The 22500-nt window shown below is 40.2% G+C and overlaps 2 long non-coding RNA genes across 2 annotated transcripts in view; one reads left to right on the forward strand and one right to left on the reverse strand.

Moving 5' to 3' along the window:
* Window positions 1–2897, forward strand: part of LOC115892345 — a 16344-nt gene extending 13447 nt beyond the window's left edge. Inside the window, exon 3 of the long non-coding RNA XR_004052234.1 lies at window positions 2587–2897. This is a non-coding gene — a long non-coding RNA (uncharacterized LOC115892345). The remainder of the gene's footprint in view (window positions 1–2586) is intronic.
* LOC104679088 overlaps window positions 1–17411 on the reverse strand; it is a 22028-nt gene extending 4617 nt beyond the window's left edge. The window contains exon 1 of the long non-coding RNA XR_004052235.1: window positions 17352–17411. This is a non-coding gene — a long non-coding RNA (uncharacterized LOC104679088). The remainder of the gene's footprint in view (window positions 1–17351) is intronic.
* Between the last annotated feature and the right edge of the window lie 5089 nt (window positions 17412–22500).

Below are 22500 nucleotides of genomic sequence, written 5' to 3' on the forward strand. Positions count from 1 at the left end.
CCATTAGGTTCCCGAGTAACTAAGACTATAGGCACATGCTACCACATCCAGCTAATTGAAAAAAAAAAAAAGAAAGGGTTTTGGAGACAAGGTCTTGCTATGTTGCTCAGGCTAGTCTCCAATTCCTGGCCTCAAGTGACTCTCCAACCTCAGATCCTTTCGTCTTGGGCCCCGAAAGTGCTGGGATTACAGACATGAGCTACTGCATCTGGTCTGAATGCTTCTTCATACTTAAGTAAGACAGCTGGAGCCCCAGAAGCATGCATTTGGATTATGGTGTGGGAATGGGAAAGAGAGTGAGAATGTCAACTATTCATCCTGGACTTGATCACATTGTTTTTTTTTTAATTTTTGATACAGTCTTGCTCTGTTGCCCAGGTTGAAGTGCAATGGTGTGATCTCAGCTCACTACAACCTCTGCCTCCTAGGTTAAAGCAATTCTCCTGCCTCAGCCTCCCAAGTACCTGGGACTACAGGCGCAAGCCACCACACCTGGCTAATTTTTGTGTTTTTAGTAGAGATTGGGTTTCGCCATATTGGCCAGGGTGGTCTTGAACTCCTTACGTCAAATGATCCGCCCACCTCGGCCTCCCAAAGTGCTGGGATTACGGGTTTGAGCCACCATGCCTGGCCTTGGACTTGGCCATGTCTAAGACTTCCACTGTTTATATTGTTTATATTTTAATTAATTAATTAACTTATATATATATATAATATATATATATTTTAACAGATGGAGTCTCACTATGTTGCCCAGGCTGGTCTCAAACTCCTGGGTTCAAGTGATTCTCTGGCCTCGGCTTCCCAAAGTGTTGGGATTACAGGTGTGAGCCACAGCATCCAGGCAATATCATTCATATTTTCACCCCTACTGTCTATACTTAAGTGAGAGTTTTCATTTGAAAGTATTTGCTTTTTATCTCTGGATTTGTTGTTATTGTTGTTGTTGTTACTGAAAGTTTTACTTATGTTTAAAATTCAATTTTCTGAAGAGGTAACCTTTACATGATTAACTGCAGGATTGGTTATACTAGCAAATGACTGGAAACAACCTAAATATTATCAACAGAAGTCTGAATTAAACAAATTATAGCACAACCATATCATGGATTGCTGTAGCTGTAAAATCAAACAAGGAAGTGCTCTGGACAATCAGTGTGCAAATTCAATCTCCCATTTTGGTCTCTTATTTACTAATTCCCCACACCCCCCACAGGTAATTTCTTATATATTTTCCCAGAGTTTCTTTATACATGAGTAAATAAAAATGTAGATTCTTACTTTCTCCTTGTTTTTATATGAAAAGTAGGATACTTTACATAGTGTTCTGTCCCTTATTTCACTTAATAATGTATTGGATCTCTTTCCAAGATAGAACCTTTCATTTGTCCAAAATCTTCTTTCACATCTTGTAGTAACATTTTAAAGTTTTTTTCCTGTAGGTCTTGTACATTTCTTGTTATGTTTATTCCCAGATATTATGCTGTTTTTATGGCTTTGGTAGTCTTTCTATTCTATCTTTTAATTGTTGTCATTTCATATGTCTTAATAGCTGCTTATTAACTGTCTGTCCTTTTATTTTTCTCTTGATTTTTAAATATTTTTGCAAACTCTGATTAGGTTTAACAAATCATACTCCTTTTGGTCCAGGTTTATCTTCGCACTGCAAAGCTCTATGTTCTGAAGTTTTTGGTGCCCTAATTGCTGTAAGCCACAGTGTGCTCAGGACTTCTTACAATAAGATATTCTTCCTGACAGTCAAAGAATAATTCTAAGTCAGAGGCTTAGTGTAAGGGCACTGCTGGACGGGAGCTCAATCAAAACTATGACATAATTTCACAAAAACTATTCTATTAATTTGCTACAACACAGCTAGTGTGTATCTTTCACAGATGTTTGCTTTGTCAGTTGAAACTAGTCTTTGATTCCTTGGTGCTCACAGCCCACTGTACTTCACATTTTCAGGAACCCAAAGGAAAACCTTTTCATGTATTGAGTTTGGGGCCAGCTCAGCATCTATCTGTAACATCTTCCTGCACCATTATCTGAACTGCCTACTCTCATAATGACACACAATTTTAATGCAATATAATTACCAAAAATGTTTTCCATTCCTGTATTGCTTGTAGGCAGTCATAATTGGCCAGAAGGGACAAATATGATCAGATCTATTACATAATTTCTACTGCACTGAAGCTGTAAGTAGGTGGCTTTTAAATGGGTCAATCTTAGTTTCCAAAAATTTGGAGACAAAAGGCCATTCAATCAAAACCCAAATATTGGTGACCAACTATCATTCCCTTTCAATAAAAAGCCCTACATTTTCATAATAGGCTATAATAACTGCTCCCCAATTACAGCAACATTATTTTCAAAGTCAGGTTTCCATTATTTAGGGGAAAATTATAAGGTGTGTGACTCTTCCTAGGCCACACTTCTCTCTCAATGCCGATATCCCAGTTATTTCGGGTTTCATTGGCAGCTTCATCAGAGCCCATTAGGGAGAGATGAAAATCATGAGATTTGGAGAGTTGGTTGAAGAATCACAGAGTGTTAGAACTCATTTAATCCAATCTCATTTCACAGGTAAAGTAACCGAGGAAGAGAATGGTTAAATGACTTGCCCAACAACATGCAAGGACTTCCAAGAGACCAGGATTGCAGGCCGTCTCCTGCTTTCCAGTCCATCATTCCTTCTACCACATCATGATGCACCTTCCTAGGCATGAATGAGAAAACATGCCAATAATTATTTCGACAAAGTTGTGACAGCTACCAATGAAACTCTATACGTACATGCAATACTTCTTCAGCATTTCCTTTTCCTATTGGGCAATCTCATTCACTCTCATAGTTGTCATTACCACTGTGTAATCAATGACTTCAATTAGTATAGCCAGCCCTGGCCTCTTCTACGTACACCATTGCCTGTACTATAGCTCTACCCACCTAATTCACTGACAATTCAAATGACATCTTGTTGAAACTGAGCTTATATTTAATATTTCCACTAAATGCATTCTTTCTGTATCTCCTCTTTTGGTGTTTGGCTTGATGATCACCCAGTTGTCTACGTCCTCACATTACCCTTCACATCCAATTTATTTTAATTTCTGTGGTTCCATTACCTAGATATTTCTCACCTATTTTCTCATCTTTTCATTTCTATTTACATGTCTTTGTTAATTCTCACCTATACTCTGTATCTTTTCTCTTCCAAATTTTTCTCCACACTACCCTCAGAGTCATTTTTCCAACAGGGAAATATTCTCTTGCTATACGCTTTCATCTAAAATTCTTTGCTATCTTTTTCATGTCCATTAAATCATGTCCATATAGTATGATTATTTTCTTTCTTTCTTTTTTTTTTTTTTGAGACGGAGTCTCGCTCTGTCACCCAGCCTGGAGTGCAGTGGCGTGATCTCGGCTCACTGCAACCTCTACCTCCTGGGTTCAAGTGATTCTCCTACCTTACCCTACTGAGTGGCTGGGACTACAGGCGCCCGCCACTATGCCTGGCTAGTTTTTGTATTTTTAGTAGAGACAGGGTTTCACCATATGGGCCAGGCTGGTCTTGAACTCCTGACCTTGTGATCCACCCGCCTCGGCCTCCCAACATGCTGGGATTACAAGCATGAGCCACCGTGCCTGGCCTCTTTCTTTCTTTTTTATTTTAGACTTGGGGGTACGTGTGCAGATTTCTTATATGGGTATATTGCGTGATGCTGAGATTTGGGCATCTAATGATCCTAGTGCCCAAGTAGTGAATGTAGTACTGGATAGATAGTTTTTCAACCCTTGTCTTTCCCTATTCCTCCCCACTTTTGGAATCGCCAGTGTTTATTTTCCCTTCTTTGTGTCCTTGTGTACCCAATGTTTAGCTCTCATTTGTAAGTGAGAATATACAGTATTTGGTTTTCTGTTCCTGAGTTAATTTGCTTAGAATTTTTGCACCCATGTTGCTACAAAGAACACGACTGTGTTCTTTTCTATGGTATAATACTCCATGGTGTAGATATACCACATTTTCTGTATCCGATTCATTGTTCATGGGCACTTGGGTTGGTTTTATGTATTTGCTACTGTGACTAGCACTGCAGTGCACATAACAAGTGCAGGTGTCTTTTTTTTGGTAGAATGATTTATTTTCCTTTGGGTATATACCCAAAGGACTTATAGGATTATATACCAATGGGACTTATACGATTATTGAAGATCCTTCATTATCTGTCCCCTGTTTGCCTAGCCTCATCTCCCACCATAACTTTTCAACGTTAGGTCCTATAAACACAAAAATACTTGCAATTCTGTTAACTTAAGCTATTTCATGCCTCCATGTCTTTACACGTGCAGCTCCCTCTGTCTAAACTATTATCCTCTGCTCACCCTTCCTACATGTCCACTGTTATCCTTATGTTTATCCTTCAAGATGCAGTTTAAGAAAGAATCAACACCTCAGTGAAGACTATAGGCCGGGTTTATTTTTTGATCCTTCCTTGTGCCTTGTACGTACTTCTATTGTTACATATCACAACATAATTCCTTATTTACACATCACTGTGGTATTTAGTATTATTATTATTAACTTTTTTAGAGACAAAGTCTCACTCCGTCACCTAGGCTGGAGTGCATGGCTCACTGTAGCCTCGACCTCCTGCGCTCAAGGGATCTTCCCTCCTCAGCGTCCCTCCTGAGTAGCTGAGACTACAGGCACACACCACCACACCTGATTAATTTTAAAACAATGTTTTGTATTGACAGGGGTCTCACTATATTGCCTAGGCTGTCCTCAAACTTCTGGCCTCAAGTAATCCTCTTACCTCAACCTCCCAAAGTGCTAGGATTACAGGTGTGAGCCACCATGCCCAGCCTGTGGTATTTATCTTTGCCTCGAGAGTCAGCATAGTTCCTGAATGAAGAGTAGAACAAATAAATGGGCACATGTAATAGAGAAACATTTTATGGTCAGATGTAACCTGGTATACTTAGAACATCCTGAAAATAATACTATTTGGTCAATGCTGCTTGGAATGGACTCATTGCCCAAGCTTTATAAAACTAAAGTGTTTTAAATTTATAGAATTTTAATAACTATAATTTAAGTGATTATGATTCACATCTACCTTACCCTTCCATTGAATCATAAGTTTGTTTCCTCACTGTGAAATCATTGCATATAATTCTCTCCAGATGACAAAATAGTCATTTCAGCATAACATGCAGATATGGAAAAGACATCTTAGATTTAATCCCTTTTCCAGTAAGGTATTTAACAGAGTATTTTATATATTTGTAGTAGCATTAGTTAGTATTCATAGCCCTACCAATCTTTAGTCAAATTTTGTTGCACAATTGTTAAGATGGTCTGGACTTCCAGGCTTCAAGAACATAAATGGATGAGGCTATTACATACAAACTCATAAATCAGATATGTGGGGTTAAATATGGGGTTTACTAAATTAAATGGGGATATTTAGCTAATTGCAACACTAGCCTAAGGATTGGCTAATGTTTCATTTCAGGACTTCTCATATGTTTTTACCAAGGTACACATTACAAAGATTAATGATTTTGTATTCCTGGGGAATCTAGATGCTCACCTCCTAAAAAGGTAAAATTTATTTAAATTACTAATTATACCTAGATCTTGCATTTTACTCCATTTTATATTGTTTTAAATAACTTAATTTTAATAATACTTCTACATAACTTTAGAGCCTGTGCCAAGTGTAAGCAATAGCTTCTAGCCCTTCCCTTCATTTTGCTATATATGCCAGGAATTAGGAGCTACCAAGTTTGGTAAGCAAGTAGGGAGTGTAAAGAGTACTGAGTCCATCACAAAGTTTTGGTTGGATCCAAACCTGTGTGTTCCACTTACTAGCTTTTGCTCTTAAGCAAGTAACCTAACCTTGTAGTTTCATTTCCCTCATCTTAATGAAAATAATAACACCTGTCTTACTTCCTCAGAGGATTATTTTAAAGGTACGATGAAAATAAACTAGAGATCTGAAGACTCGGGCTCAGAAAATGGGCAAGAGCAAAGGAAGTTCAGGTAACCAGAATCAGAGTCAAATACAACATGTTGAACCACTGCATCAAAGACACTGCTGCTGCCACCAGCAGCCCCTGGATATACTTACCTTGGGCTGCCATCACTGCTGGCCCTGAGTCAGGCCTGTAGAGCATTATTGCTGCTGTTGCCTCTGCCAACACTGCCAGAATGAATTGTAATATCATCTTATTAAGTCTTAACTCAAGCTGCAAGCAAGCCTAGAAATGTTTGTACCAGGGCTTTTTGTCTTTTATAGTAGGAGATTGGCCTATGGTCCTAGTCATAGGCCAGGGGAAAGGAGACTCTCAGATTCAGGAGAGGATTAAGGCACTAGGCTCACAACATCTGTTTCTTGAACTACTGACATGGTCTCCTAACTGGTATCACTGTTTCCAACCTTGCTCCCCTCCAACCACTCTCCCTACCAGCATCAGAGTTTCCTTTTCAAAGGAAAATGTAATTTTGCTACTGTTCTGTGTAAAGCCTTCAATGACCCTGGTCTCCTCAATGCCTAGATAAATACAAAATTATTCTAATACCCTACAAACCCTTCTAATGAGGTGTACATCCCCCCAGCCATATTCTTCTGAACTTCCCATCCTCCAGTGAACCCTTCTGTCTGGCTGAAGTGCTAGTTTTCCCAGTGAGTCACGCTGTTTAACGCCTCTTTGCCTTCCCTTTTATAAAAAGGAGAACTATGAAGGAATTAAAAAAAAAAGATGAGCATCTTTCTTCAGAAAAGGCCAGCATTGTGGGATCTTCCAGACAGTGAGGGAAGTAAGGAAAGGTTCTTTCCAGGTTAAGGCTGAAGCTATGAGACCAGTGGAAGAGAATTCTATGGCGTGCTGCTGCAGATGGAGGCACAGTCAGCCTGTGATCAGTAGAGAGGACCGCTGAGCCTACCCAGGGCACACAGTCCACATGGAAGAGGACAGGGACCTGTGTCAGGGAGCAGCAAGTAGCCATTTAAGCAAACTCACACCTCTATCCTATTTTTGGGGATGAGCATAATCCTGGGATGCTTGTTTTGACCCATGGAGGAGAGAAAGCTCCTCAAATGAATACAATGGAATATTTTGCTAATGGACAATGTGATTTCAGGCCAAATTATACTAATTTGAAGACTGTATACTTGTGGACTAGAAATCAATCATCATGACAGTGCGTGCTCATGTTGTTCCTCCACTTGTAGAAACAACCTGTCAACTTTATGTAATGAGATTCAGAACATATGATTAAGTATAGAGCTTATTCAAGCACAAAGCTTGCCACCAGGAAACACTTACTCCAAACAAATGGGGTCAGTGTTTCAAAGAGGAAAAGTTAATGTTTCACTTATATAGGCAGAGACAGAAATTTTAGCAGAATCACAACATTTTCCATACAAGCCAAGTGCATACATTGCAGGGATTTGATTGGTTACAAAATGCTACATTTGCTTCATTCTATGAGGAGAGGTAGTGATCTTGGGGGTGGGGGGGGTCTTACCTCTGGTGCCATCTGGTCTTCTTAATGATTTATAGGGGAAAAAGGCAGAAGTTGCAGCTGCACATCAAGTGACTCAGGCCACATAGCCACATTCCTCTCAAGGCTGGAATACTTGAAAATTCTAACAGCTTTAAATTTGAATTATTTAATTTCACATTTCTCCACTTTCATTAAGATATTTTGAGTAAAGCATAGTAGATGTACTCAACAGGTTCTGGGCTCTTTCCATATTCAGGAGTTTAGTTCTGCATCACTAGGAAGCCTCATTCCTACAGTGTCGAGTCCCACAGCAGGGGAAATAAGTCAAGCTATAAAGCTGATGGGATACTGGCCAATTTTTTTTTGAGACAGAGTCTTGCTCTGTCACCCAGGCTGGAGTGCAGTGGCACTATCTCAGCTTACTGCAACCTCTGCCTCCTGGGTTTAAGCAATTCTTCTGCCTCAGCCTCCCAAGTAGCTGGGAGTACAGATGAGCACTACCACGCCTACTTTTTGTATTTTTAGAGAGACGGAGTTTCACCATGTTGACCAGGCTGGTCTCAAGCTCCTGACCTCGTGATCCACCCCCCTCAGTCTCCCAAAGTGCTGGGATTACAGGCGTGAGCCACCGCACCTGGCCTGGCCAAATTTAATGTAACATGAAGGAAGTGACTCTGTGACCTGAGTCAGGCTACGTGGCTGCAGTTAATGCAATTCTGTGACGAACCGTTATTTCAGTGTTTTCAGCTCTGCATTGACTTCATTGTGAACAGATGCCACAGCAGCAATAAAGACAAAAACAGGACAAAACCGAACAAATGATTATGTTTCCAAGAACAAGTAGCAATTTCTGCCACCAAATTCCCCATGATCCAAACCAGTGGCTTAGCTGATCATTTAGAGTGTTGGATCTGAAAGGTTAGTTGAGTTTTTATATCAACCATTAATTTAGTAATGTTATCTGGATGATAGACACTCAGTTTTTATGATAGCATAGGTTCCCCCTTGGGCGGCAGTGAGTACGTCTAAAGCCATATGGTTTTATAATGCAGCCTTTCTCATTGGAGCAGTTTCATTGTTTAATAACAAGATATCCATGAAGCTATTATTTAGGACCTTTTGGTTAGGGCCTCTACCTGCCAAATGAACATCCTCAATACCCAGTTGTGATAGAGAGATGGAAGCAAAATGATTATAACAATGGAACAAAGAACAAACACAAGCTTGTAAGTGAGGAAGATTTGTGGGTTTTGAAAGGGTACCAGCTATTTGACCTTGGGCCCAGCTATAAACCAAAAAACACCATCCTAACTGTCCTCAGGGTAAGCTTGGCCATTGTATTTGTCCATCCTCGCACTGTTATAAGAAATACCTGACACTGGGTAATTTATTTATTTATTTTTTGACACTGGGTAATTTATAAAGAGGTTTAATTGGCCCACGTTCCACAGGCTGTATAGGAAGCAGGGCGGCATCTGCTCAGGCCTCAGGAAAACTACAATCATGGCGGAAGGTGAAGGGGGAACCAGCACTTCACGCCAGAAGCAGCAGGAAGCAGGAGACGTGCTACACACTTTTAAACAGCCAGATCTCATGAGAACGCACTATCTCCACAACAGCACCAAGGGGGATGATGTTAAACCATGAGAAACCAGCTCCGTGATCCTATCACCTCCTACCAGGCTCCATCTTCAACAATGGGAATTACAGTTCGACATGAAATTTGGGCAAAGACACAGATTCAAACCATAGCACCCACAGATGGGTGCTGCACAGCCAAGGCTTTCCGTTTGGAGCTGGCCATTAAATACCCAGTTGCTGTGCCCATTCACTGGCATGCCAATTAATACTTTCTAATATAATTTAATAAACCCTTCCCTTTGTGAGTGGCCAAATGGCTACTACTACTCAGTTTTCAAGACTCAGTTCCAATATACAGATAATTTGTGAAAGAATTGAGAAAACTGTTAAGATTAGTTGTCTCTGGGCAAGGAGAGTAGGCGTGACCATGAGAGGGACTTTTCGCTATATAGCCTTCTATGCTATTTGAATATCTCACAATATTAGTGTATTATTTTTATAATTGGATTTCCAAAAGTTAGAGAAATGAGGGTGTCGTCTTTGTTTTTTGGTTTAAAAATGACCTAAAATGTCTTGTAAAGAAGGCACAAAAGGCATGTGGGAAATAAAAAGTAAAAATACCTCAAGTGGTTTTTAAAAATTATTGTCTTAAACATCATTGAGAGCTGTCGTCTCATATAAAATGTACTCATTAACACGCCAAAGGATAAAATAAATAAGTAAATAAGGAGTGTGTTGTATGTCCTTTGTATATGCAAAGCAGGTCTCTCATCCACCATTAGTGTGCCATCAGCCTTCCTCTTCAGTTCCTCCCTGACTGTGGGACGTGCCCAGGCTTCTGAACTGGGTACACTCAGGTGTCCTGTTAGTCTTCCTACCACATGTACCCTGGTATCCTACCACAGTACCATATACTGTACTCTTCTTTTCAAATATGAATCAGGTGTATTTGATCATTTGATTTTCATTATAACCCTGGAGAAGTAATGAAAGACAGGTATTACCTCTTTGCTGATGAGGAAAACCTCTACAGTTTTTCATGGAGCTAGGATGAGGATCCTGGTCTCCTAACCAGAAGGACGTTTTCTCTATTTCTTCCATGCTGCCTCATCTCTCAGATTGTTAGACCTGGACTCCCAAACCACCATGCATGCATTCCGTTTTTTTAAATGTGATTATTCTAGTGATACTGTAAGCATAGCTCCCTAATTCTCTTCTAATGCTATTTCACAGTACTCTACTCTTTTCCTGATAACATAAAAAATTGAATATATATACATATATTCCAATTGAGTGTGTGTGTGTGTGTGTGTGATATTTTTTTCCCTAACCAAGCTGTAAGCTCAATGAGGGCAAGGACTGTATGTTGCACATCACGACTCTATGCCTGTTTAGTGCCTGGAATATAGTAGGCATGCAATAAATATTTGCTGAATGAATGAATGAACACCAGCTACTTTGTTAGTTCCTCCTGTTTCCATTGCAGTATTCTTAAAACTAATTTGCATGGAGAAGGAAATTGGTTGAGTCAGGTATCTGGGAAGTTCAGGAATCAGTTGGCTTCAATCATAGCTCTGTGGAGGTTAGATTACACTTCTTTCCTTCTTCCTACCCCTTCCGCTCTTCCCCTTCTTTTTCCTCTTTCCTTCCTCCCCATTCTCCCTCTCTTCCTCTTCCTCTTCCTTCTCCTTTTGCTCCTCTGTCTCTGCCATTTTCTCCTTCTGTGGCTGGACCTGCTCTACCTCCTCCATGCAGGGTGATGAAGATGGCAGCTGGTAGCTCTGGGATCTCTTGCCCTAGCTTATCATTCCCGGGGAAAGAAATACATCTATCTCAACATTAGTATTTTAATTTTAGGAACACATAATTTTCGGGTTGGGCAGGCCTGTGTCCTATGCTCCCAGTGTGGCTGGAGTGGGGGTAGGGTACAGTGATTGGCAGCCCCTCTGAAACCATGTGGAAGCAGGGAATAGTGGTTTCCCCAAGGAAGGAATGATGAAAATAACATATGTCTGCCATAAATATTTTCATAGGGAATTTTATTAAGAAGTAAAGAAGAGGCTACTTTTAATATGAAGCAACTTCCTGACTCTTTGAATTAAAGCTCCTTAAATGCAGCTAAATTAGGACCTTTTGAATTGTTTGACTTAGATCATAAACTTTTACAAGATGAAGTACACTTTATTCTTCGAGTCTCAAGGTGTTAATAAGTCAAGTACAGCAATAAAGAGAAGCCCACCTACAACCTTTTACATCTATCTGTTCAGCAAAGTGAGGACAGCAAAACAGTTTTGGTTTATTTTGGCTTCCAGCCAAATAGGAACTTTAGAAATTTGTTTGCAGATAAACTATTTCAATGTTGGAGAGGAAACGTACTGCTCAGTAACTACTGTGGGATGCAGATCCCCATTTCATGGGGAAAAAGTTGCAAGCAGCGTGCTCATTTGCTGTGCATATGGAAAAACATAGAATGCTCACCATTCACATGACTGCTAAAGCATTGAAAGTACTGCTATTTCTGTACCCTCCAGTCTTAAAGGGGGAAGTGGGTTTTCAGTTTTGAGCATTCGTTGATTTGCTTAATTTCCTATGTTTGAAAGTTGTCTTCTGGGAAAGAAGTAATAATCAAAAAAAATTTTTTTAAAAAAAGACCAAACTTTTCTTATCCATTGCTGCTTCAAGGTATTTTACTTTTATATCCTTCCCATATTGGTATGAACTGTCTGAGAATGCAACCTTTTTGTTGTTGTTGTTGCTGTTGTTGTTGTTAATTTTCAAACAAATATTTTTGTAGAGATGGGGTCTTACTCTGTTGTCCAGACTGGTCTCTAACTTCTGGCCTCAAGCAATCGTCCCACCTCGGCCTCCCAAATTGCTGGGATTACAGATGTGAGTCATTGTGCCTGGTCTGCAACATTTTTTAGAAATAGAGAATGAGTGTGACAAGTATTCTATTCAGTTGCCCAATAATGTAGTCATATCAGATACTTAATTGCAGCTGGAAAGTATAATATGGAAAGTATTAAGTGGGGTTTTTTTGGTCACAGGTTTTTTTTTATATATATAGACTTGATCTTAAGGAGAAGAAATAGTGAACTTCTATGCTTTTTAAAGTTATAAATATATATGAATAAGAAAATACTGACAGAAATGAAAACAGCCTCATATCCTGTACTTCCTGACATCCTCTTTTAATTTTGTAAAGTTTCCTGTCATTATTTTCCAGTGTATTTATTTTTAAGGAAGTGTCTTTAGCAAGAAGAAAGAGACAAGCACCGCTTCCCTCCCCCATCCCCCCTTCTCTCGCCCTCTCTCTCTCTCTCTCACACACACACACACATGCACACACACACCCCTCAGAGATTTAGCAATTTTGCTGTATTATTATTCTACGATTCAGCAACCATGACCCATTTCTAGGTGGACACATAGATTTGGGAAGCAGTGGAGTGAAGCTTCATCACCAAAGGGAAAGCAAGAGGTACCATGTCCTAGATCTCTACATTTATTCACAGTGAAGGTGTGATGAAATAAACATGTCACAATTATCATTAGTTATTGTTGTTAAACTACCGTTCATTAAGCTATTGCTAGGTATTATGTGCTAAATGCTAAGTGTGCTGTGCTAAGTCCTAAGTACTTTACACACACATACATTGAAGGTTTGTAATATGCCCACAATGTTTTTTTTTTTTTTTTTTTTTTTTTTTTTTTTTTTTTTTTTTTTTTGAGACGGAGTCTCACTCTGTCCACCAGGCTGGAGTGCAGTGGCACGATCTCAGCTCACTGCAAGCTCCGCCTCCTGGGTTCACGCCATTCTCCTGCCTTAGCCTCCCTAGTAGCTGGGACTACAGGCGCCCGCCACTGCGCCCGGCTAATTTTTTGTATTTTTAGTAGAGACGGGGTTTCACCGTGGTCTCGATCTCCTGACCTTGTGATCCGCCCGCCTCGGCCTCCCAAAGTGCTGGGATTACAGGCGTGAGCCACCGCGCCCGGCTGCCCACAATGTTTTAAATCAGCTTTGTTTCTTTTCCTTTTTCTTTTTTTAGAGACAGGGTCTCGCTCTGTTGCCCAGGCTGGAGTGCAGTGGCACAATCATTACTCACTGCAGCCTCCACCTCCTGGGCTCAAGCGATCCTCCTGCCGTAGTCTCCTGAGTATCTGGAAATACAGACATGCACCACTGCACCTGGCTCCATGATTCTTAATGTCAGAATTTCTTCTGGGGGTTAAGCCTGTGTTTTTGGTGGTCATGACCCATTAGTAAATGATGAAATAAATTTAATGAGTAGAGATAAATTCAATTCTATAACATCTTTGTGAGGTGAATTATATTATCCCCATCTGACAGATGAGGAACATCAGAGCTTAGAAGGTTAAGTAACTCACCCAAATTCACAGAGCTTGTTAAATGTAAAATTGCATTTGGAGTCTTTCTGTCTCCAAAACCTTGCCTTAACTACTAAAGCTACACTGTACCATTTAACATATCTCATAATAATTCTGGGCACATCACACCACGACTATAACTATATAGAGAAGAAAACCTACTTCCACATATATCTTATAAAAGAGAAAATGGGGTTTGTAAATTAGCAACCAGCCTGTATTATATTGAATATAGGCTTTAAAGTCTAATGTGTATGTGCATACATGTGTGTGTGTGCATGTGTGTGTGTGTGTGTGTGCATGCGTGTGTATCAATTAGAGGGTGGGGAAAAACATTTATAGAACTCAGTACCATTAGTAAAAACATTAAAATTCATTGGCTTTCAAAATTCATGAAGGCCTTCGTCAATTTTCTGCTGTTATAGTAGAATACCAGAGACAGGTAATTTATTTAAAAAAGAAATTTATTCTGTTCATGGTTCTGAAGACCAGGAAGGCTGAGAGCATAGTACTGGCATCTGGCAGGAGTCATTCCATGGCAAAAGAATGGATGGCAGAAAGGCGCACATGAGGCAGAAAGGAGAAGGGGGCTCACTACAGCTAACCCATTCCCACGATAACAACATTAGTCCATTCATGAGGACAAAGCCCTCATGACCTAATCACTTCTTAAAGGCCCCACTTGTTAATATTGTTACGATGGCAATTAAGTTTCCAACACATGAACTTTGGGAGACATGTTCTAACCATGGGGATGACTGACTTCTTAGGCAAGAGTTTATTACTTTAAAAAAATGCATAAAAATAATATTTTGTGTTTACATAATGCTTTCCAGTTTATACAGGGCTTTTCTAGATATCATGTAACTTTCAAACATGCTATGGACTTTATATGTGCAGCCTTCGTATGGTACAGGCTGTAAAAGTGGTTCTAGCTGATAACAAGTAGTTATCAACAAGAAAGCTAACACATTTTTACCACAATCCATAGTATAAAAATGGTTCTTACAGATAATCTGCCATTCCCAGCTCACAAAGAAGTAGCATGGCTGCCAAATGAATAACCAAATAGATACATTTAATGGGCTCTAAAAAGTCAAACTTAAAACCAATCAATAAATTGGCTCTGGGACTCAAATAGCTTTTGCAGGAAACATCTTTACTTTCAGAAGTAACTATAATGATGTTTCTTAAGCACTTTTGTCATTTCAGAAAGATCCCCTAAAATCACCAGGGACACATCAGGTGTCAGCATTCATATATTCTCAGTCACTCTTCATTTTTTCGGGGAAAAAATGTATACAAATTGACAAAGACAGAACCTCTTTTAGATGGTGTTGGCTGTCATTTTATTCAGGTTTAAGTATGACTCTAATTACCCTCAAGGACTTTTTGACACGTTTATCACACGACCACCAGAGTTTCTGCTGTGGGTGAAGGAAGTGTTTTTGGTGGTCACAACAACTATCCATGATATCAATTTAGTGAGTACAGACAAACGCTTTTTAAAAATGAAATAGAGGCCGGGCGCGGTGGCTCAAGCCTGTAATCCCAGCACTTTGGGAGGCCGAGACGGGCGGATCACGAGGTCAGGAGATCGAGACCATCCTGGCTAACAAGGTGAAACCCCGTCTCTACTAAAAATACAAAAAACTAGCCGGGCGAGGTGGCGGGCGCCTGTATTCCCAGCTACTCGGAGGCTGAGGCAGGAGAATGGCATAAACCCGGGAGGCGGAGCTTGCAGTGAGCTGAGAACCGGCCACTGCACTCCAGCCCGGGCGACAGAGCGAGACTCCGTCTCAAAAAAAAAAAAAAAAAAAAAAAAAAAAAAAAAAAAAAAAAACTAGCCGGGCGAGGTGGCGGGCGCCTGTAGTCCCAGCTACTGCGGAGGCTGAGGCAGGAGAATGGCGTAAACCCGGGAGGCGGAGTTTGCAGTGAGCTGAGATCTGGCCACTGCACTCCAGCCTGGGTGACAGAGTGAGACTCCTTCTCAAAAAAAAAAAAAAAAAAAAAAAAAATGAAATAGAACAGAATACATAATATCAGAATGTATCACTGGTAGTAAAGGTAAGTGTGTTTCATAAAACTTTTTCTGCAGTGTTGTGTTAGTCCCTTCTTGCCTTACTACTGTGAACCCCGAAAATCTGAGACAAGTCTCAGTTAATTTAGAAAGTTTATTTTGCCAAGGTTGAAGATGAGCCTGTGGAACAGCCTCAGGAAGTCCTGATGACATGTGGCCAAAGTGGCTGGGGCACAGCTTAGTTTTACACATTTTAGGGAGACATAAAGCATCAGTCAGTATATGTAAGAAGTACATTGGTTCTGTCTGGAAAGGCGGGACAACTAGAAGCAAAGTCAGGAAGCGGAAGGGACTTCCCCGTCACAGATAGGTGAGAGACAAACGAATGGTTGCATTCTTTTGAGTTTCTGATTAGCCTTTCCAAAGGAGGCAATCAGATATACATCTATCTCAGTGACCATAGGGGTGACTTTGAATAGAACGGGAGGCAGGTTTGCTCTAAGCAGTTCCCAGCTTGACTTTTCCATTTAGCTTTAGTGATTTGGGGCCTCAAGGTTTATTTTCCTTTCGCATTATAAAGAAATACCTGAGACTGGATAATTCATAAAGAAAAGAGGTTCACAGCTCTGCAGGCTTTACAGGAAGCAACCATGCTAGCATCAGCTTGACTTCTGGGAAGTCCTCAGGAAGTTTACGATCATGGCAGAAGGCAAAAGGAAAGCAGGAAAGCAGGCATGTCACGTGGCTAGAGCAGAAGCAAGGAGAGGGGGAAGGTGTCACACACTTTCAAATGACCAGATCTCTCAAGAACTCACTATTGTGAAGACAGCAGGAAACCATGAGGGATCCAAACACCCTCCCACCAAGCCCCACCTCTAGCATTGGGGATTACAATTCAACATGAGATTTGGGTGGGGACAAATATCCAAACTATATCAAGTGCCTATGTGTATATTATGTGTATACTGAGTGAGGATACTTAATGTGGGTTTTGGTTTAAAAAAGCTTTGGAAGCCACTATGTTAAGGCATTATCACCAAAGGAATTTTAGTGAAAATAGAGTTTTTCGGTGGATGTTTCAGAGCACACAAGACTTTTTGTTATATGGAGTGGGGCACAGTGTAGAGAATTGCTGGGAGGTGACGGATGTTGATGTCCAAAGTACAAAGGAGGGCAAAGGAGCAAAACTCCCTCCACCTAATCCAGTTATACCTAGTGGTGGTCCTAGTCTTTGGTCATGGCTATGGCTAATAAGATTTAAGATATACCTGTGGGTAGCACTGGCAGAAAGAAGGGCAAAAGGGAGAGGAACAGACAGAAGAGGCAAAGAGGGCAAGAGGGAAAGGTCAGAGTGTTGACAGTGTGAGTTGGAATAAAGATTGGGATTTATGTGTGAAAAAGAAGAAAAGGAGAGATGAGAGCAAAACTAAGAGATGTACAAGATGAGGATTGGCAGACAGAATAACTTTCAGCTTTCAGCTGCCAGTAACGTAAGCTCAACTACAATGGCTCAAACCATAAATAAATGTATTGATTGATTCACTGGCTTGGTTATGTCACAAGGATCCACAGTGTTGGCCTCAATTGCTTTCCCCTTGTGGATATATGATGGCTATAGGATGGCTAAAGCGGGGCTGTGGGTCTGGGATGACTGGAAGAGCAACTGGGATTATGTGCTTCCTTACTCCCATTCAAGGAGCAAAAGGCTGGATTCCTGTGGATCTCTGAATGACAAGGGATAAATTTCCAGAATACCCAGCACTCTTCTGCATACATCTCATTGGCCAGACTTGAATCACATGCCCATTTCTGAATCTATTACTGACAGATAGATGGCATTACTTAGACCATTCAGATGCCTTTCTGGAGCTGGGATCAATCCATCCCAGGCACATGACTAGAAGGGAGGAAAGCAAAATTGAGGTTCATTAGGAACAAGGGAGAAGATTTTTTGCTGAGTAGGCAATCAACAAAGTTCACTGCACATAAGAATTTTTAAAAACTTTGGTAACCTATCCTAGTGGCTATAGTGGATTTGATATTGAACATTTCCATCACTAAAACGGTTTCATTTTTAGAGGCCTATTATGTTATGTTCCTTCTCATAGAAGAATGCCTTTGAAGGTATTTAAATAAACTCAAAGAAATCAAGTACAAAGAGCTTCTACTTTCTGTATATTTTACCACCAAAAGAAATCTCAATTTCTACCCCAAAATAATATGCTGTAGTCACTCCCTAGAGACAATGCACAATGATTGACCTCCGTTGGAACACACATCATAATAGAGAAGCACTAGCCATTGTGTAGAGCTTTACTTCTCTGCCTGATTCCCTTCTCAGCTCAGAAGTTGTACTTCAGCACTATCCTCCTATGTCCTAGCCAACTTTCTGCATCATGACACAAAGACATTGACGGTTAGGATCATTCTAGCCCGAAGAAAGCCAGGGCAAAGTCAGCCAGGCTTAGATGAAACGCACACTGTTTGCTGAATGGCCGCGGTGTTTTGAGGTTTCTCTTTATGAAAGGCTAGCATAAAGTCAACAGCCCACAGTTGCTCAAATCTGTGCTTTAGTTTCATTACCACCACCAAACACTTCTCCACCCAGGAGAATCACAGCTAAGTGTTGTTTTAACTATATCCCCAGGGGAGTATTGAGTAAGACAAAAAGCGTGCTAGGTCAACAACAGATCTTTTCTGTAAAAAGGAACATTTCAGGAAAATTAAACAAAGTGTAGAAAAGCCTTAGCTTGCAATCTGTTATTGCAAAGTTCAAACAATGGCTTTCCTCCCTGCTTAGACAAACACCAAGCAGGAAGCTCTGAACAGACAAAAAAAAAAAAAAAAAAAAAAAAAAGACCGTCCAGAATCATAGAAGAGAATAGCTCATGATGATGGTCATTGTTACTTCATTCCTATTTAGACACAATTAAGGCCATTAGTTTTTTAATTTCAATTCATCTGATTATTTTCAGAAGTTCTAGAGTGAGGACCTTACAATCCTAGAAATCCTACGTGATAAACTCTAAAAATCGAAGCTCAGTTTTTCAGTTATTTCAAAGCTCAGCTAAATCCCCAAATAGTTTGATTCGCCTTCCCTTGTTCCCTGGCAAAATGTGCAGGTAAATTGCTCTCCCTGGGATCTCTACTGATGGTAGGGCCTATGGGAAAACAAGATTCATAGCTTGCTCACTGTTGTTTGCAAATACCTTCTGGAGTTTGAAAACTATACTTTTCCTATGCGGATTTCGTGATTTTCTGTTTGGCAAATTTTGTTATTGTCCTCCTGCTTTTCTCTTCCTCTGCTGTACAATTTCAACATTCAGTTTTCCGTTAATTGATGTCATAGTACCATCCCACAACAATGTCGGCTGAGCTCACTGCTGGCTGCCTTCATAGCAACCAACTGAAAATATAGGTCTTTTCCCCATGGGCCCACACTGAACAAAAGCACCTTGCCACTTTTTTCTGTTTTAACATTTATCTACCCCAAGAGGAGCTGGGCAGAATTCAGAAAATATTTGCCATCTGGGAACAGAAATAAACAAACAGGTCATATGAGAGGCCTTATTTTTTCAGATGCTCTTCTGATTATCTCACTCTGTTGACTGATTAATGCCATTCCCCTTGAATAAGTCATGTATATTACCTCAGTTTCTATTCTGTGCTTCCTATAGTTGACATTGCCAGGATGAGTAAATTCTTATAATAGGTGGGGATTTGGTGAGCACTAATATATTTGACAAAAAAACTTCTTTTATAAAGTGTTTTAAAAATAATTTAAAATTTCAAAAACTCCTTAGGACATTACCTAGCATTTGAAGGGAAGTCTAAGGCACTGATTTTCATTCCCTTCTGAGTCCTTCCAGCTTTAAAATGCTATGAATTTATGAATAGAATAGTTCTCCCTTATCCTTGAAGGACATGTTCCAAGACCCCTAGTAGATGCCTGAAACTATGGATAGCACTGAACCCTAGACTGTCTATACTATGTTTTTTCAGTCTGATAATCTAGATGATTGCAGCTACAGTGCAGATAACTGGACCAAGAGATGATTCCCCTTTGGAAGGGACGGAGTGGAATGTTGTGAGATTTCACCACACTACTCAGAATGGAGTACAATTTAAAACTTATGAGTTGTTAATTTCCAAAATATTTCCCTTAAATATCTTCAGATCGTGGTTGACTGCAGGTAGCTGAAATTATGGAGAGCAAAACCGTGGATAAGGGGGGAACTACTGTATACACTACCTAAGACCCAGTATGAGATTCTGAATTTTTTTTTTTTACAAAGGTTAAATAAATCAGTTAAATATTGACTAGGTAATGCAAACCTATGCATAAAGCAAAATAATAGCATAATTCTGTGATCATGTAATAATACCATACACACAATAGATACTAAAAAACTATTTCTTGATTCTTGCCAACTTTCACATTTTCACATACCAGTTTTCTAACTATACAAACTCTATGTAGTGGGATTTTCAAATAGATGAGTCATTTTATAGCAACATATTTTACAGCTTATATAACTGTAATATGTTTGGAAGGAAATTTATTCCTTTAGTAGGGAGGGCTGTGTCCCTACTACGAGATGTGTCATTCCTAGCATCCTTCACAGGGTCTTCTTGTTTCACTTCATATGTGTATGGCATTATAAAGGTCTACTGGAGTGCTATTTTTTCTCTTCCATTAAACAGAAGTGAGATATTAGAAGAGCAAAATCCATAAAATTCCTTTCCAGGAATATCCCAAACCAGACAAATAAACAGAAAACCAAAACACTTTTGCCTCATTTGACCTTAACTATGCTAGTGGGGTTCAACATCTTCTCTAAGGTTCAGGCCCTTGTCTAGTTGGATACAGACTAGGTAATGTCCTCTTCGCTCCAATAAGAGAAAAAGGCATCCTTATTCCTCCTGGTTTTACCAGCATTCTCTGTATCTTTCTTAACAATCCCTGCCAATTTGCCCTGCCAATCACCTTCTAAAGTTGCTGCTTGATTCACATTTGTGACTCTTGACTTCCAGTAACCCACTGAGTCTCTCCAGGTACATTCAGACTGGTCTCTCCCTGGACACCCATCATCATCATCACAGTAATAATATCTCCCACCTATTACTGTGTGCCAGGTAGGCAGCATGCATTATGTGGACTATCTTAATTAAACCTTACAACAACTCTATGAGGTGAGTACTGTTATTCGTTGCTTCAGGTTACTAAGAAAGCACATAGCAAATAAGTGGTAGAGGCAGGACTTGAACCCAGGATGTCTTCCAAATACTATTCTCCATCTCCTCTCAACTCTTGCCCAAATGGAGAACTGAATAGGAGCCACTTGGGTAACAGCCAAGCTCCCTAACCATATGGCATTGTTCCCATCTGTGGAAGGGCAGGGGTCCAGCTGCATAGAATGATGTTGCCTGAGAAGACCAAGAGTCTTCTCTTAATTATCTTAGTGGCAAGAGGCTTTATTCATCTTCTTTGTACTCAAAATTAGCTTTTACTTTTTATCCACATACAGCGTCACAGAAAGCCCAGATTGAATTCATTATGGGCTATCATGTCCCTTGTCATTTGTTTATAAGAAGGGCTCTGGCCTGGCCTTAGCAACTTTCAGGTGAAGCCATCTTTAAAAAAAAAGTCAAGAGCCACAGAAATAGAGTTCCAAAAATGACAAACATTGCAAGCATTCATTTTATACCCACACAATCTTTATTTTCCAATTTCTGTTAGTTGAAAACAAGAACAGTAAGAGAGCTCAGAAGAGAGTGGATCTTTCGAAATATTTCCAACCATTTATAGCCAAAAGCCAAACATACTCACTCCTACATCCTTATTTCATGCAAACTAGATAATATTAAAAAGACTTGGAAAATGCTTTATAGCTGTATGTAAACTAAAAACCCTACTTAATCACACACAAATGAATGGGAGATATGAGTAGCAAATATAGGGCCTATGTTCTTCTTTACCATAGAAATCAAAAGGATAAAAGACTAAAGTGTGGATTCAATTAAGAACTTACTGGTGGCTTTTAAGAGGTGGCATTTTCCAGTATATCTCTCAGGCAGTCTAAAGAGTGATACCACAGAGCAAATGAAAGTCTCTCAGGGGAACTATTCTGTCTTGTGGTGACAGTCAAGGCAAGATGAGAGACAGAAGTAGATTTGTGGGCCAGGTGCAGTGGCTCACGCCTGTAATCCCAGCACTTTGGGAGGCCGAGGTGGGCAGATCACCTGAGGACAAGAGTTTGAGACCAGCCTGGCCAACATGGTAAAATCCCATCTTTACTAAAAATACTGAAATTAGCTAGGCATGGTGGCAGGCGCCTGTAATCCCAGCTACTCAGGAGGCTGAGGCAGGAGAATCACTTGAACCCGGGAGAGGGAGGTGGCAGTAAGCTGAGATGGCGCCACTGCACTCCAGCCTGGAGGACAAGAGCAAGACTTTGTCTCAAATAAACAAAAACAACAACAACAACAAAAGTAGATTTCTGGTTGCCAGGGTTCAGGTCAGAAATACTGTAAGGTAAGAGGGACCCTCTCACTTGATGAGAGCAAAAGTCTTAGCTTGGTAGGAAAGGAACTATCTAGCTCCTGTCTGAGTGACAGAAACGGGAAGAGTGAGCAATACCCCTCTCTGTGTTGCATTTGGCCTGTTAGGAAACCACAAGATGGGGCATGTGATAAACCCAGTCTGCTCCTGTCTCAGTGTTCTCCTCTGGAATCTTGAACCACACAGGAGTTTTCTCAAATGAGCAGACTGTCTGATTCTGGAAACTGATCACTCACCCAAGTACGAGGTTCCAGATGGCAGGAATCTGGTCTGTTTTGTACACAGATGTATTATGAGGACCTGGGACGTAGTAGGTGCTCAGTGAATATTTGTTGAATGAACATTCAAATGCACATGCCACAGAGCCCAATAATTTGAGAGCAATCTGAGAAATACTTGGGACTTGTTTTGCTTTTCACCTAAACAATG

The sequence above is a fragment of the Rhinopithecus roxellana genome, chromosome 2, assembly GCF_007565055.1.
Source record: "Rhinopithecus roxellana isolate Shanxi Qingling chromosome 2, ASM756505v1, whole genome shotgun sequence".
NCBI lineage: Eukaryota > Metazoa > Chordata > Mammalia > Primates > Cercopithecidae > Rhinopithecus > Rhinopithecus roxellana.